We start from the raw sequence: 17872 nt of genomic DNA on the forward strand, positions 1-17872 counted from the left end.
TGCCGCGGCCCGCGGGCGGCTTTACCGGGGCCAGACCCCGCAGCACCGGTGAGCGTCCTCGTGGCGGGGGCGGGCGGCCCCGGGGGCAGCGCCGGGGGAGGCGGGTCCACGCCCCTGGGATCCGGCTGGCGCCGCCGGGAGCCTATCCCGGGGCTCGGCCGCCGCCGCTCGGGCCAATCCCGGCGGGGCGGCGGGGGCGGTGCCGGGGCGCTGACAGGCAGCTCCCCGCGCCGGTCCCGGCGCTGCGCGGCGGCCAATGGGATCGCGGCGGGGGCGGGGGACGGAGCGGCGGCGGCGGCGGCAGCGGCGACGACGACGGCGACTACGACGACGGGCGGTGGCTGCGGGCGGCAGGTGAGCGCGGTCGGGCCGCCCCACGGAATTCGGGGCGCCCCTCGGTCCCCGCGGCGGGGGAGAAACCCGGAGGGAGCCCGAGAGGAGTCCGGGGGGAGCGACCCCCGCGCCGCCGAGCTCCCGCCGGGCGCGGCGCTTTTGTATCGCCTCCCGCCCCGGGAAGTTCGGGATTCCCGGGGATCCGGGCGCGCCGCGGAGTTCGGGAGGGAGCGGGGGCCGCGGGGGAAGGGGCTCGTCCCGCGGGGGTCGATGGACGCCGGGGCGGGGGCCGGTCGCAGCGCGCTCGCCTCCTTCACTCGCCTGGCGGAGACGACCGGCCCCGCAGGACGGGGCGATGCCTCCCTCGGAGCAGCGGGGATGCCTCGCTGCGACCCCGTTCCGCGGCTCCTCTGCTCCCGTACATTTATGTAACCCCCTCGTTAATGGTTTACGGAACGCGAAGGGGGCTTTGGGGTCGATTCCTGCTGTGGGTGTTGTCAGTGTTTCTTAATTCAGCCATCCGAAGCGTAGGTACCGGTGACTGCTAACAATGCCTGTCTGCGCTGTTTAAGGGCTTTGTTTCATTTTGCTTTGTTGTTGTTGTATATTTTTGATGTTCCTGCCTCTCCCGCCGGGCTCCCGAATGAGGAGAGTGGGTAAAATGGAAGGCACGGTCGTTCTGTTCGGCCACGATATTGGAATCGTAGAATAGGTTGCGTCGGAAGGGACCTTAAAGATCATCCAGTTCTAAGCCCTCTGCTGTGGGCAGGGACATCCCCCTAGACCAGGCCACCCATACTCTAGGTATGGCTTGGTGCAAAAAGTGTAAATATTTAAATGGATTCTTGACTTGTCAGTTCTATTTGACTTATTGATCTATGGTTACTGCCTAAATGGTCCTTAGGATTATGCAGAAGTTAATAGTTACCATAGAGAAATGGTACTGTTTTTATGCTCATCAGTGTGCGTTTTCCTTTTCTTCATCTTTTGGCAAATCTCTGTGGAAATGCTGTTTTTTTCCCTTAGAAAAAATCTTGCTGAAGAAATAAAAAATATTGTGAGCCAAGTCAAAAAAAAATAGATTGAGATGTGTTCTTTCCTGTGTGTGATTCTTAAACTCCTTTGATAGCCTGAGTTATCCCACAGCATACGCTTTTTAATCTGTAATTGAATAAGGTGTTGGTTTCAAGACTCAGTTAAAACTCTGATTTGCAGCACTCTAAACATAACATATCAAAGAATCTTTTTCTTAAAGTATACATGTGAAATGCAATTCAAATCAGCCATTTAAATCCTTATTAGCAGAAAACTTATTTTTCAGCCTGGGAATTACTTTCCTGCATTTATTACATCTCTTAAATGTGTGGAAATGAAGGTGCACATAAACTAGACAGAGCAGCCAAGTTTGTTTGTCTTCTTACCCCGTGTTGTGAAACCTTCTGGTTCTGTACTAGTAGTTGACAGCATTATGCATTCAAGAAGGAAAAAACCCCACCACAGAAGCAAAGCAACAAGCCACTCTGGGCTCTTAAAACTCACAAGACTTCTAAGTATATTGTAGTTTAACATAGCTGCTTGATGTTGTAATAATCTGTAGGTACTTTACTGTCCTACCATAACGAATGTGGTGGGATTAAAACTTTCTGAAGTGACAGTGAAAATCCTTGCACTTTTAATTGCCTCTCCAGGAATAGGGGATATCAGGAAAACATACTGTTGTAGACTTTTTATTGTGTGTTCATAACAGCTTGTTATAGTGCCATGCAAGATTCTTATCCACTGGTAATCTTGGTGGAGCTCTAAAATATTGAAAAAAAAAAAGTTCAAGTGATCTAACACTATAGAAAAGTAAATATTTTGCACCCTAGAAAAGATGTTTTATAGAATCTTTCAGGCAAGAGATTCTCATGACAGTTTGACCTGGTGTAATTGCTGATCTTGGGGTCCTGTCCTCCTTATTGCGCTCATCTGAGAGACAAGTTGTTGTTCTTTCTGGGGTGTAGGGGTCAAAGGTTATTTATAGTCTTATTTATTTTGCCAGCTCATCAAGCAAGCTTGGTTTAAACTAATGTGAATCATAGTCTTGGTCTTGCTTTTTGGATTTTATGTTGATCAGTGAACATATATTAAAATTATAGATTACGTGTTCAGTCCAGTCTTAATTTTAATAAGTGTCATTTGAGCATATTGCTTTTCTTTTTCTACAAAATACCAAGTGTAAACTTGGTCAAGCTAAGACGTAGCATGTCCTCTACAGTCATGTTACAACATTACCACCAGAGCAGCTTTGATTTCTCTGGCAGTGCTTTACCAAAAGAAGCTAGTTTTCTGTCAGTCCTTCTTTGCTGATCCAGCTGAAAACAGTGGTACAGAAAAATGTTAAGCTTCAGTTGGATCAGATGCCTAAACTGGCTGATTTAACGGCTATGCGAAGTTTATTTCTCACAAAGGAGGAAGCTGTTACTGCTCTTTTCTGAAGCAGCTCTATTTTAGTTTTTTGCCTGAGCTTGTCAAGAATCTTGGCAGCTTAAACTGGGGTGGTGGTGGTCCTGCCTACTTCTTGACTGTGCCTCTGCCCCTGCCGGCCAGGAAAGCCTTTGTGACTGTGAGTTAAGCAAAGTCATGGAGTTAATCAAGCTGGTAATGAATTGCTTTTTTTCTTTGTTGGATTTTGGCTGGATCATGTTTCTGAACTTGGCTGACCATTCGGGTCAGGGGGTGGGAATGGGACTTCCTGTGGAAGTGAATGAGATAGGGAGTGGGAGATGGGCCCATAGTAGCTCTTATTTAAATTCTGTTGAGCTTTCTTGGAACTGTACCTTTCCATCAACATGACTTGGGTTAATGAAGACCTATAACAAACTGTTTTAAGGTGGCTTGGCTGATATAACCTCAAATAAATTGGAATGTTCTTCCATTTTTCTCTGCTGGAACGTTGTGGGTGGTAGCAGCATTGAGTGGAGGACAGGAGCTAGGGGTGGGCTAAGTGTGGTAACCTCACACTCGCACAGCTGTCTCTGAAGAGGAGTCATTCTCATTTTAATTGTGGTATCCATCAAATACCCATTTTGAACTGATGTTCTTTACAGTGTACAGTTAAAGCAGATGTTGCATCACGAAGAAGAAAACTTTCCTAAAAAGCAAAGTTGGGAGGACTTTGTCAGAGGCACAGGAGGGTTTTTTGTTCTTTCTTTTTTTTTTTCCTTGACCAAGACTTACAGACTTGCAAGTGTTAATAGGCTGCTGTCAGTGTAGAATTATAAATGGTATCACGTCATGTGTAACTGCACGTTCATCTAGAATCCTTTTAAGTGCAGGATATCTCTGTGAAAACCTGAATTGCATTGTTCAACATCTGTCGTTACAGAGTAGTTCTTTGTAGAGTCTTAGTGTTATGTAGTTATCATGTGTGATGGCTTAAAGATGTTTCTGAATAGTAATCTATGTGTCTTCAGTCACAACTGTATCTGGAGATATAGAAAGTGTGTCAGTTTATGTATGATAAACTTGCTGAAAGAGGAATACAGATACCAAAATGTAAAGGTGCTCTTAAGGAAAACGTGAAGCTGATATTTCAGAGCTTTGGGGTTGATAACAAGCTCTTGGCTTCTTTGAGGGCTGAGTCTGTAGGAGTTTTGAGATTTTGCTGGTGAGTTTTGATATTGAAACCGGAACCAAAATTATTAGCTTTCTTCATACTGGTGCACTTGTCCAGAACCACTCTCACTGTATGCTAAGTGTTTGTATCTGAATGTGACCACTGTTATTTGATTTATTTTTCTGGGGAGAAAACCCCAAGCCTTAAGGATCTCTTTTCTTCTACTTTTAGTGTTATTTAAACTTGATTAATGCAGCTCAAGCCTGTGTCAAAGCTCCAGTCTTGGCAATGAACTGATTTTAGACTGTTGAAGAAGCTCATTTCCGTAATCCGCCAGGACTAGAGATACCTTGGCTTTTCCAAGGCAATGCGGTTTGCTGGTGGGCACCACTGAGCATGTTGCTGCCAGGCTTTACCAAGTTACTGAGTTTGTCTAGCAAGCAAACACTTAGTGCCTGTTAAATGCCTTAAGATTTTGAGCTAGGAGCATTTGCTTTCAAAGGCATTTATTCATCAACTGCTGAAGCAAAAATCTGTGGAGACGTAGGAATTTGTTTCCTGTATGGAGGAATGTCACAAATAATAAGCCTTGATCACAATTCAAATAGGCCAGGTTTAACTTCTGTTTAGTAACTAATGGCAAAAGTGTTGGATTTGTATTTTTACTTTGTATGCACAGTATGAGGGGAAAACCAAGCATGATGCATCCTTCTAAATGTGTTTCAGAGGAATCTTCTAATTTTGTTCTTCGAATTTTTTCTGTAACTCCGTAGCCCCAGACCATTTTGTGTGAAGCAAATAGCTAAGTACTGTAGTACCATGAAACTTAATTGCTGGCTTGGCTTTTTGCTCTATATTTGTTTCTTACTCAAAGCAATAATCAAAATTCTGTGGAAAAGAATCAGTGGGTACTTTTTCTCATAAAAAGACGGTTAATACTAATTTGGTTTCTGCAGGTTGCTGTAACTGCAGGGCTACAGAGCTATACAGGCTGTGCTCTGGGGGTCATGGCTTGCTCATGTCTTGGCAGGAGGGTAGAGATGAATTTTACAGCCTTTTCTACTGCTTTACTAATATGCCTTTCTAAAGTGTATACTTTTTGGGGGGATTTGTTTTTAAAGGCTGCCTATTGTCAAAATCTGCTTAACATGATATTTCTGCTGGCTGTTTTTCATTTACAAGAATGAGATCTGATGCTATTTCCAAAAATCTCGTGAGGCTTAATCTGCTCTAAAAAGACCAAGAAAAATTTAGCTGTCATTAAATGGTACTAGTCAAGTTCAGTGCTTTGTGCTGGGCCAGGGTTCCTGCACGGGTTCTTCCTTGTTGTCCCAATCAGTGCAAAGTCATGTCGAGTCATTGCCTCTCAGGTTGAGAGCGTATATCATCTGTGTGTCAAATTCACTAACCCAGCCCGAAAATATCATGTATGGAATTAGTGCACGGTGTAAGGTCTTATGTAGACCAAGTTCTGTGGGATTCAGTGGTTGCGATATTAGTTTTGCTTTTTGTATATTAGCAGAAATTTACTGATATAATGGCTTTTGGGAGTTTCTTTCTCTTATTAATCAGCCTTGAACGTTATAAGAGGTTAATTTAATGTTAGTGTTCGATTTTGCTTGTCTATAAATTTTGATATTTCTATATAGTTTACTGTGTATACAGTAAAAATATCTCATGTAACGTGCTCTTTCTTTAGCTGGATTTGCATAGAGTAGCTTTTAAGGAGTGTTATGATATGTGTATACATATCTGTTTACACATTAAGGTTGCTTGCTGGTTTTTTGAATGACATGAATTTGGTGTTTGGAGGCATTTTCTTTAAAACACCTCTCAACTGTGCAGTGTATGGGTTTTCCTATGTAAAGAAAGTAGCCTGTGAAAAGCCAATCAGTCTTGGAGCAACAGGGCCACCCTGCGTATTTCTCTTAGCTTGGTAGCAGAAAGCCAGCCTCATGCAAGGAAATAAAGGGCTGTGATTTGGTCGGCCTGTATCTCTTTGCCACAATGTTTATCAAAGATTCCATAAAAAAGTTGTTTTTATAACCACCTTTTCATAGTTGATTATATATATATATATATAATGAAACTGGCAAATAGAAGAGTTTCACTGAATCCTCTGTCAGACTCTCTGGATGTGTTATGGTTAGGTGCAACATAGTACTAGTGGGATAGGGATTGCTTATAATTTCATGTAAATGTCTGTAATAGTATTATATGGCATAATTTTGTTCAGATTTTATTTTGTCTTGTGTATTAATGCAGCGACTGCTATATTGCTATTGGAGTACTGTAGATGTAATTCTTTTTTTCTTCTGAGACAGGTAGTGCTGAGGTAGAAATAGAGATACACCAAATACAGTGAGGTCCTGTGAACTGTGAGCGTTTTATTCTTGTTTTGAAAATCCTAAGGGTGTTAGAGAAGTTGATAAACATCATTATTTTTTACGAAATCCAGGTTGAAAAGCTGAGTCTGTCTTAATTTCCTTATTCCTCAATTTCCTGTCTTAATTTCTTAATAATGTACTGCTGTGCTTTGCCATGAATGTGTGTGGTCACTTGGTTGGAAAAACAGTTTTCCACAGAGCTTACCTTCTCCTGTTGGGTATTGTCTTTCACCTGCATGAATTTGGTGGATTGTGTAGTTTATTACTCTCTTTTATCTCCTACATTTCAGAAAAAACATAGATGTTTAGAAGTAAGAAACTTCTTGGAAATGTGATGTAGCCTGGAACTGTCTGACATGCTGGGTCATCAGTTATGTCCAGTCTGAGCTGATGATGGTTAAGCTCTTTGCTCTTCTGAATTACAGTTTGCCATCCAGACACTGTTTGATTGCATTCTTGAATTGAATAAACAATAAGAATGATTTCTTCTTTACAGGGTTGTTTTCAACAGGATCGGTTCTCTGTTTCCAGTTCTGCAAGCGGTAGCACTGGAGCTTTGGGTGGGGAAGAAAGCAGAGGGGCTGTGCTATTGCTCCAGATCCATGTCATTTCCTTTAGCTAATGAAGCTATGAGCTGGTACCTTTTGGAAGTGGTCCTGCCTGCCTGTCTCAGCCTCCAGAAGTCCCACTGGAGCTGAAAATTATACATTCAGCAGCTCTTTTCCTGGAAGTTTCTTCTAGATGCATAAGTTATCTCTGCATAGGAGAGAGGCCATGGATAATGTGGCATGGCTAATGATGGCTTTGTACTTTTTTGCTAGAAGCATCTGTAGCTCTGGTTTTGTGAGCAGCCAACTGCTCTTTGTCTTGCCATGGGGCGTAGGTTTCGGAGATGAGGACATCAGTGATGGCAGATTTCCTCCTGACTACTACCACATTGTCTTGTCATCTGCCTCTAGGAGATGGCAAAATGTTATCTGAACCAACTGGATTCTACTCATTGCCTTAACCATTGCTCCCCATATAGCGTGGCACAATCCAGTGGACAGACTTAGTTCTGTCCCCTCACCTATCAGCCTTAAAAGTACAGGTTTCTGTGTAGCCTTCTAACCACAAGTAATAATAGGATGGATGTCTTGTTTTTTACAGCATTAGGTCAAATGGGAGGTGGAACTAATTGGTGTGGGCAAAGTGTAGGCAAATGTTAAAATGATTGATTGTGAAGATAGTTGATATTGCTAATAGTAGTATTTACCTTAGGAAAAAAACCAAACAAACCCAACAAAACCCAAACACCGTAGTCTTATAATCTTCCTTCCTTAAGATTTTCTACAAGGAATGGAAAACTTAATTTCTTTTATGGAGCTCTGCTGTGAGGTTGGGGATTTTGTTCCCCCCTCACACATGCCCGATTGTCTAGATAGATTTAAAATGTGCAAACATGCTTGGTCTAGTCTTCTTTAATGTGGTTTTTACATTAGTGATTGATTATTGTTCGGTATACAGCTTCAGTATTTGGTCTGAGCAAATTCTGCATAAGCTTCCCTTTCACTTTCAAAGATGGTCTTTCAATTTACTAATGTGCATTTTTCTGCTGTAAGACATATCACACACACAAAAACTGATCAGTTGCTACTATGTTTGCCTTTATGAAATATCTAACGATCTGTTGACTCATCTATCTGAGATGGCATTACATCCGGTCTAGTTCTGATACTACATCAATCTATTGTGAATTGCTGTCCCAGTTTCTTCAGTGGAAGAGAACTGACATCTGCCAGTTTTGGGTTGTACCACCCCAGATCCTGAGGGCTGCTGTTCTTTGGTAGGTGGAAAATGGCTATAACTGTAGCATTTTGAAATTCAGGTTAGAATTAATTCCATCTTCCAGGACTTGCTTTTAGATGAGCTTTGTGGTATTTGTGGATATCACCAGCAGTTCATGGCAGAAACTTGAGTTTTTACGTTGCACTTTCCTTGGTTTAGCTTGTAATGCAAAATTTATAAGGCATGTGTGGCTGGAAGGGAGGGCTCTTAACAACAGTGGCTTAAAGCTGCAGGTCTAATTCTGGAGGTGTTCTGTTTTCAGAAAGTGGGGAATGGTGCCAGTACAGGAATTGCTTCTCTCAACAGCTATTTACATGGAACTGTGAATAGTCCTTCCACTCAGGACTTTATAGCTCTTAAGGTGTAAGCAAAGTAGTTCGTTGAATCATAGTAGTTCTTAGCTCTTACTTCTCTTAGGCACGTCAAAATGAATGAAGATATTGCTAGTTTGGGGGAGTAGCAAAGGTGATCTTTTTTATTGTTTATTTTTTTCTCAGGAGCACTACATTAGGTGTTTTCCTCCTCAAAAAACAAATGTTAATGACATCTGGCATGGCGATTACTAAGTAGTTGTTCATCTTCAAGGAAGTCTGTTGAAAAAATATTTAAAAATATTCTTGTAATTCTAGTATGGTGTATATGGAGTTCAGTCTCATGCTTAGGTGCTAAAGCAAGCCACATCACTGTATTAAATGAGATATCATATAATTCTGTGTTTACTTTGGGGACTTCATTATCTACTGCTTTACATTTGGAACTATGTTATATGAGTTCTTGGTTTTTAATGCTAATTCTTTCCTTTAGTGCAATTTGTAAGTTGTTTTTATTTTTCCTGAATATAGGGAATTCATGCCCCCATATCCTTCTTACAAGTCTTTAGTCCCAATAACATTTGTAAAGGATTTAGTTAAGAGAACTATCACTAATGTATATTATCCTCTTACAGTTACGATTACCTAATGGAGTTTGGATCATTTGAGCTCAGCCACATGGAAGATATGCATGGTGGTTTCTTTTAACATATTTTACTTGCAGCTTTGTCCAGAGCAAAATTAGGGAAGTTCTTCACATCCATTTAAGGTTTTTATGACTCATCTTTCTGGGAACAGAAGTATCGTGGTTTCTCTGAAAGGTGATCAGAATAGTCTAATGTACTGGAAAAATCCCCTTTATTTTGTTTTGTCTGTATCGTTGTGTAGTGATCTTTAAGCAGAACTTTTAACTGTAACTAGTAGAGCATCTGAGTATTGGACATTGAGGTTAACAGGAAGGGGGAGGGGCGGGACGGGACAGTAGCAGATTATATAATTCTGTGTTCAATTACTGGTATAAATCCAATGTGTAGGACTCATTCAAAATAGAATTTGTGTGGTACAGAGAGAGTAAAGGATGTTGAAGAAAATCCACGTATTTTTTACTGACTTTGCAAACCAAAATGTTTCATAGAATCATAGAATCGCCAGGTTGGAAAAGACCTCTTGGATCATAGAGTCCAACCATCCAGAATTTAAATCCAGAAGACTTAAATTTTGCAACATTGACTTGTAGATTCTTGGTATTCCAGGCTCTGGAACACCAAAATATGATTCACAACCCTGTGGTGCATGGTGGAAAGTTAGGAATGCGAGAATCTCATTGAAAAGAAAAGGTATTTATTACTCAGGGTAGCAAATAAAACAGAGGTGAGACACGAGTCCTCTTGCTTTCTAGGGTTAAGATGTCATACTCTTTAAGTGACAAGATTCTCACGATCCTTAGGATTTATGCTTGTAAGCCTATTTTGAAGTTTAAAACATTTCAGTAGTTTGTGGGTAATTTCTTGTAAAATACCATGGAAGGAGGTGGTAGATGTGCCTCTAAGCAGTGTTATGACATTCAGAGAAACAGCCCAGGGTGTGAATTAAAAAAACAATCTATCTCCCAAGCAAGTCCTGTTCATCAACAAGTGTTTTTGATCCTGGCAGTGACACTACTGAAGATGTTTAAGTGTAGCCCTGGATGTCTCATGAATTCTCAACCTGACTGCTACCATTGGAGGAGTGTTCTCATAGCACATCATGTTTTTCTGCTCGGTCTTTTGTGTTTGACTCCTTTTGTAAACTATAACCATTGAATAAAACCAGTGAAAATTGAGTATTTTCTGCTGCTGTGGTGAGCTGAATTGTCTGAGTGGTCTGGCAAATGCTGGTGGAAGGGAGAAAGAGGACTTAGGGAGAGCAAAGGGGAAGCTGGATTAGTACAGCTGTCTCCTCCAGCCTGGTTTTTGATGTGGAGGGGTTGTAGTTTACGTCAGTCTAGATGCTTCAGTGCAGGGAATCAAGAAGATCAGTTGCAGCTGATTAAACCCAGGTCACATTTCCACATGGAACTGGTTTTGTTTTTTTTTTAATTTTTTTTTTTTTTGAACAAGGAGTACTTGGTGATACGGCAGGTAGCTTGGTATTAGGTGGGCAAGTACCAGCTTTGAGGAGACCTGTTGGGTGCCTGAGCCGTGCAGCTGTGACTAGAGTGCTGGGCTGGTATGGGAAGAAGTGCGTTGGAGAACTTAGGCAAAAGCCTGAGCACTGGGAAGTTTTAGGCTGTGAGAGGAAGGAGGTTGTTGCTTGTCGGTCTTTAATGTCTGATTTCCTCTCACCTCATTGCTCTCCTCTTGTCTTCCTAGGAGACTTTGTTTCAGGAGCTGCCTCTTACAATACAGAAAGCTCAGTGAGCATTGATTTTTGAGACAGATGCTGTAATGGAAATAAGCATTTAATGTCGGTTTCCAAAATGTCTTCATTTAATCAGCTCTTGCTTTCAGAAAGGCTGCATCAAATAGCAGAATTTGCATTTCTGTGCTTGAAACCCTGAGGCAGCAGCAAGTACAGGTGCAGCCACTTGCCCGAATTGTTCAGTAAGATCTGTAGAAGTCTATATTTCTTTTGTCAGAGCTGTGGAATGATACATTTGCTGTATCTAGCCTGTTACAGTTTGTAGCTGTGGCATGGTTACTCAGGTAACTGTGTTTGCATTACTGAAGCATCAAGTCAGTAACTTTTAATGTTAACTGCCACTTACTTTTCTAGCAAAAGGTAACAACACCAGCAGGTACCAGCATCTGGACTGGTAACGTTGTAGATGATCATCAGGCTGTTAGTCCTCAAACAAGGTCAGCCAAGACTACAGAATTTCTAGGAGAAGAAATTGTTAACGTTAAACAGCTTGTGCAAGGAAGCCTCAAGTATAGCTAAGCTCAGTTAAATTTGAAAATTCATCACGTGGACCAGTTATTGGTGAGGGAAACACCTTGTATTTATGGAAGAATTTTAGCAATGAAAGAAATGTTGTATGATTATAGACTCAGTAAAATTTATTTGGGTAGGAGGAAGTGTTTAATTTCAGTCTGCTGCCAACTTTTCTGTAATACTCTGTTACACTAAATACCAAGTAATCACTGTTTCTAGAAGTTATTTTGAAGTGAACTTGCATGTTGTGTATAACTTAGGAGAAGAAACTAAATACTAAGTACACTTTGATTTGCTTTTGTGGTAAAGATGCCTGCTGTAGTTATTCAGCTACATGTTAGTACTTTATCCTTAATGTTTCTGTGGAATATTCTGGCTCTCTTAGTTTTTAGTGTTATTTTCTTTAAAGAATGGTGTTTAAGCATTGCTGTGTCCAAGTCTGAGTTTAAATAAGCAATAAACAGCACAGTTTGAAATATGTGGGTCCCCATTTTTTTTTGGTTCTGTGATGAAGACAGCTAATCTAGAGAATCTTAGTGGGATTATGTATGCTTTGATTTTTTTCTAAAAGGAGTTTGGTTTTGCCTGAGACTTTCCAACATAACTATTGTTGGTTCAGTTTTATTGTGGATGCTGAATTGTGTGCCATTATAAAGTCCAGGTGCTTTGACCAATTAAACACAGTATTTTTGCTCTTTGCTTTAAAAGCCTCTGAATTTCTTAGTATTAGTGATTCACTGATAGAATGTTATTTGGGCTTGTGTTCTAGTGGGAATGGTCAATTTTGAGAAATGAGTGTGTACTTTTCTTTCTACCCTCTTCATTCTGGTGTGTGACACCAAATGAACAGTTTATTTGCTATGGCATAGCTGTGATCTGTCGGGTCTTCTGTGTGTTAGTGTCGTAAGGGTGATGCAATACACCGTATGTATGTGTTGGTTTAATCTTATTTTTATATCTAAAGTAATGAGGGATTATTTGTATGGTAGTGTCTTCAAAAGTGGGTGTCCTGTTGTTTCTAGGAAAGCTCTACCAATTGTTCCAGTAATTTATAAATCTATATGTATCGACACACATTCAGATTTTTAAAGTCAGAGACTTTATCTATTCCAAGCAAGACAGAATTGGATATCTTGTCTCTGTTTTGCTGGAGAGTAAGATAAATTTTTTTTCTGAATTTGGCAAGCAACTCTTGCATTGTTTTGGGAATTATTTTTTTGAAATATATTTTTTAATTCCTTGATGCCTTCGTCTTTGTGAAATAGCCTGTACATGGGCATGGGGGTTCTACTGGTAGGTGTCAGAGTGGACTGCCTCAAAATGAAGTGTGACTCTTGGGCTTAGTCCTACAGACACACCTTAAGAAGATGGTTTTAGAAAAGTCAGCCTGAGGAGATCTAAATAATGGATGCCTTTGAGCACTGCTTGACACAAAGGAGGTGTTAGGCTAATGGAAGCACTTGATAATCCAAGTTATTTGCTGACATCCTCCTGAAATGATTACTTTTGAAACCACTTTAATTTTCTTAAATTATTGAGAGAATGAATTGCCTTTGAGTTGCCTTCAGTCCACCTAGGTTTATCTAGCTTACTTAGTTCTGATAGCAGTTATTTCAGGTTCTGACTTTGCAACTGTTCTGATACAACTTCTTTCAGAACAAACCCTTCATTATGAATTTGGACAGGTTCATTTTGAAGTGGAGAGTTTAATAGAAATTGAACTAGGAAGAAGGCTGAGGATCTTCAAAGTGAGAATGTGTATTAGCAGAAACATTGCATGAAGCTTTTGGAGAGCGGTTTTTGTTTGAGTCTGAAATAGGCTGGATTGAATCCACATTTTAAAAGTTGATATTGCAGTTTTTTTCTCTTCTACTCATTTCATAAGACTTGACCAAAAATAACATTAATTTTCCTCTTGTCAAACCTAGTTTCCCATTGCTCTTCAAGTAGAAAAGCTTAAAAGCTGAAAACTTAGAAAACTTGACAGGGCAGATCTTCTCCTGGAAAGGCTTATTTTCATACAGAGTAGATGAAACAAGATTTCCTGCTTCTTTTTTAATGAGGAATGCTTGCTCAGAACAGGCAAAGCTTAAGAGGAAGCTTTTACCTGCATATGGCTTCCAGAGCTTGTCCCTTAGCTTCAGCACCCTTCATCTCTGTCCCACAGGTGCTTTCAGGAGGGCTGGCTGCCTGCTGCTGCTGTAGGTCAGAGATCATGTGCAGGTTTCAGAGTGATTGTTAACCTTAAAGGCTGTAGAGGCCTCTGACTAAATTGTGCAGGTGAAGATTTTTCTGCAAAGGCACTTGAGGACTCAGTTCACTCAGTGGTTGTTTTCCAGTGAAATGGTTTATTAGTACAGAGGTAATGGTGTCTGCTTCAGAGAAGTACTAACAACATGAGCAGAGCAATGTATTGCTTTAAAACTCCTGCTATTCAAGGTATGTTCTGGTCTCAGGTTCCATGCTAGGCTAATGTAAGGAATGATCCTGGAGGGAGGCAGGTGTGAGATAAGCATTTTCTTCCTCCCATGGACGTACTTTAAGTTTGATCTTTTTTTCATTTTTAAGCATTAAAAAATACATTAATTCCTGAAGATAAAAGAGTGTGTTCAAAAGACTTCAGTGAGACAAAAAGAACACAAAAGATTAAGTAATTAGAGATTGTTAAGTACATGCTGAGGACTGTCTGTTTAAACAGAGGTAACTTGCAAAGCTTGTATGGGGTTTGCTTTTTTTTTTTCTTCTTTATGGATGCTGGTGCCACAAGGTCTGCCATGATTCTGTTAAAACCAATTCTGGATATGAAAGGGAGGGAATGATCTCACAATTATGATAAGTCACAAGTCCATAATTTCATTTTAGGCCTGTCATGCCAACTGAAGCTTTTCAGGATCATAAATTTAGTAGTGTTCATGATTAATCTAACAACTAGTATTTGTATTAAAATACATAAGTACGCAGAAATCCTCTGTGACAGAGGGTGAAGATACATCCACTGAAGCAGACAACATAATTCTGAAGTTCTGGGTTTGATGGAAAATAACAATGACTGAAAATGGATAATGTTTTTTAACTAACAGGACTTAAAATACAAAGCCTTATCTGCAGAAATCCTTCCCTTAAAGGCAGTTTCGGCTTGGTTGCTAATAGAATCTTGGGTAAGTTAGTAGCAGTAGAGATGGAAAAATGGCCATTTCCAGTTTCTCTCCTGAGCCTCAACACTACTGGGGCTGTGGCAGTGCTAAGCACAAGTGCCAGCAGACAATGCTCAAAGGGTATGTGGTATTTTTAATTCTGACTATAGGAGGCTGGATGCAAACTGATATTCCCAACACAAAGATATTAGCAAGCACTGAGAAAGAATTAGCCTGTTAACTACTTATCAGTTTTTAAGAAAGGGGATTGCTTTTTTGGATAGGTAAGCTGATTTTAGAGGTCATTGAAACATGAAGTCTCCATCACTAGGTAAGCTCTGTATTAGTCTTCGGCACTTTCTTAGTACACCTTTCAGTCACAAAATTTGAGTCTAAACCACGCAGACTTGCAATGGAGGATCTTCTTGCTTTTGGAGTAACTGGTTGTGGAGGCAGATTGTTCTTCACAGAAAGATAATTTGTAAAGGTAGCTGAGATATGCGTTACCAGTAAGGTGTGAAAACTGGTTGTAATTATTAATGATCTCTTCTGTTGTGCACTTAAACTTGAGGGCAGTGCAAGTTTCAAGAGCAGAAAAGGCTTAATTTCTCACAAGTTTCCTTTGCTTTATGATGGGCATTCTTGAAAATGTGTGTTTAAATGGTGCAGGACTAAGAGAAGGTCTAGTAATTGTTAATAATTTGATAAAAAGTACTGAGTTCCAGTTACGTGTAAGTATTTGCTTAGCTCCATATTAAAGCGATATTTTCTGCTTTTCTCCCTTAATTATCTTAATGAAGGCAAATGAAATCAGTTACTTTGAAACTCTCAGTATAATTGTTCAAGTCTTTCAAAGGTTTGCTCTAATTATTAGGGGAGAATGTTGCTGCAGACCAAGAGAAAAAACAGTGAAATGCAGTTTTAGTGATTGGTGTAATGTGTGTTAAATGTAGTCTGTGAAGTCTGCTTACTAGTAAAATTACCAATATTAGGAAAAAAAATTGGTGGTAGCACAGTTGTCTGGTTTACAAGGGAAGACGGACTTAATTTAGAATTTGTCTCCCAATAGTTTATGTAGGTCTACTGAAACAATTCCTAGCACTGGTGAAACTGCAGATTACCCGGACTTCTGTAAAGCCTTTGACACAGTCCCCCACAATATTCTTTGTCTCTAGATTGGAGAGATGTGGATTTGATGAGTGTACTGTTCAGTGGATAAGAAATTGGTTGGATGGTTGTATTCAGAGAGCAGTGGGCAATGACTTGATGTCCAGATGGCAATCTGTGACAAGTGGTGTCCCTCAGGGGTCTGTACTGGGACCAGTGCTGTTTAGTATTTCCATCAATGATACAGAGAGAGAGATTGAGTGCACCCTCAGCAAGTTTACAGATGACACCAAGCTGTGAGTGGTGCAGGAGGATGAGATGTCATCCAGAGGAATCTGGACAAGCTGGAGAAGAGGGCCTGTGTGAACCTCATGAGTTTTGAGGCCGAATGCAAGGTTCTTCACTTGGGTTGGGGCAATCCACGGTTCCAATACAGCATGAGGGATGATGTGATTGAGATGATGTCCCTGTGGAGAAGGACTTCGGGGAGCTGGTTGATGAGAAGGTTGACATGAGCCGGCAATGTGCACTTGCAGTCCAGAAGGCCAACCGTATCCTGGGCTGCATCAAAAGAAGCATGGCCAGCAGGGCGAGGGAGGTGATTTTGCCCCTCTATTCCTCTCTCATGAGACCCCGTCTGGAGTATTGTGTCCAGTTCTGGAATCCTCAACATAAGAAGGATATGGAGCTGTTGGAAAGGGGTCCAGAGCGGGGCTACAAGGGTGATCAGATGGCTGGAATATCTCTCATGTGAGGACAGGCTGAGAGAGCTGGGGTTGTTCAGCCTGGAGAAGAGAAGGCTCCGAGGTGACCTTATAGTGACCTTCCAGTAGCTGAAGCGGGCTACAGGAAAGCTATGGAAGGACTTTTTACAAAGGCATGTAGGAGTAGGATGAGGGGCAATGGGTATAAACTGGAGAGGGGAAGATTTAGACTAAACATAAGGAGGAATTTCTTCATGGTGAGAATGGTGAGACTCTGGCACAGGTTGCCCAGCGAAGCTGTGGCTGCCCCATCCTTGGAGGTGTTCAGGACCAGGTTGGATGTGGTCTTGGGCAGCCTGATCTGGTGGGATGTGTCCCTGTTGATGGCAGGGGGGTTGGAACTGGAAGATCTTTAAGGTTCCTTTCCATTCAAACCATTTTATGGTTCTACGTCTTCTCAATGCTTTGCGTTACTGTGTCTTAATTCTAGCTAACCACAAAGTTCCAACTGGAACAGATTTTGTCAACACTGAAAAACTGTAAAAAACAGAATGGGTTTGGTTTTTTTAAAACCCTACCAGAGATGATGTTGGTGCAGATGGAGAGAAGCCTGAATTTGGAGTTTATCCTCTGCAGTTTCTGAAAAGATCAACTGTAGGTTGCTGTTAGCTCAATCCTAATATGTTGAGTGACTGCCACACTTTGAAGCCTGCTGGTTATATCAAAGATTGCCTGCTTTTAGCTTAGGGTCCAAATCCAGCTTGTAAGACTGTTTTGTTCCTGACCCTTTGTAATGTCTCAGTATTGTCTCAGTATATTATTTCTTTTGTTTTGGGATTTTATTTGGATTGCTGAGTAATAGATGCATAGATACAAAGTAGATTCCGATCCTGCAAGGTCTCTTGGCCGGTACTTATTTCTATGCATCCAAACCAGCAGCGTTGTTGGATCCCAGCTGGACTGAGAAAGCATTACAGTGGCTGCTCTCAAGCTCCATGCAGAGTTACAATCTCCCGCAACAGCTGGCTCTGTACTGAGCAGACCTCTGTGCCGCAGTGCTGCTCTGGTCCTTTGTAGCTGCTGCACAGTGCTGCCTCTGTCTTGGAGATGTTACCTTTTGTAGAGCTGCCCTGGCTGTATCTTTTCACTGGGCTTCCCAGTGTGCTTTTGCTTTTATGCAAGGATGAAGGGAAGTGAGAGAGGCTGTTCAGAGAAGAGCTGGGCTGGGCCCCCGCTGCCCCTAGTGGAGGGGAGTCGATTTGGGGCTGCTGCTGTGTCTGAGTTGGCTCCCCCAGGAAAGATGGAGATTGTGAGCTAGCTCTGTAGCTCCTTGGCTTTATAAGCAGTGGACTTAGGGGTAACTCTATTTGGATGGGTCCTAGGCTTTGTTCAGGGGATGATATGTACGCTATAGCTCTGTCTGCCTTTATCCTAGGTAGTGAGAGTCTGTCTCTGTGCATCGGTTGAGTCTGCAAATAGTGGGCTGTGCAAAAGTGGCTCTCAATGTTAGAGTTGTCCACTCTTGGATAATGCAGCTGCTGGGATTTTTTTCTTCTTT

The 17872-nt window shown here is 41.4% G+C and overlaps 2 protein-coding genes across 5 annotated transcripts in view; one reads left to right on the forward strand and one right to left on the reverse strand.

The window, feature by feature from the left end:
• The first annotated feature begins 277 nt into the window (after positions 1–277).
• The window catches only part of NUMB (NUMB endocytic adaptor protein), a 92035-nt gene continuing 74440 nt past the window's right edge, over positions 278–17872 (forward strand). For 2 of the 4 annotated variants that reach the window (XM_069858258.1, XM_069858259.1), the window contains exon 1: positions 278–354. The gene's annotated coding sequence lies outside the window, so the exon portion shown is untranslated. The remainder of the gene's footprint in view (positions 355–17872) is intronic. The other 2 variants (XM_069858260.1, XM_069858261.1) reach the window with 2 other exon arrangements.
• The window catches only part of PSEN1 (presenilin 1), a 175169-nt gene continuing 171700 nt past the window's right edge, over positions 14404–17872 (reverse strand). Inside the window, exon 12 of the transcript XR_011337534.1 lies at positions 14404–14418. The gene's annotated coding sequence lies outside the window, so the exon portion shown is untranslated. The remainder of the gene's footprint in view (positions 14419–17872) is intronic.

The sequence above is a fragment of the Phaenicophaeus curvirostris genome, chromosome 5 (genome assembly GCF_032191515.1).
Source record: "Phaenicophaeus curvirostris isolate KB17595 chromosome 5, BPBGC_Pcur_1.0, whole genome shotgun sequence".
Classification (NCBI taxonomy): Eukaryota; Metazoa; Chordata; class Aves; order Cuculiformes; family Cuculidae; genus Phaenicophaeus; species Phaenicophaeus curvirostris.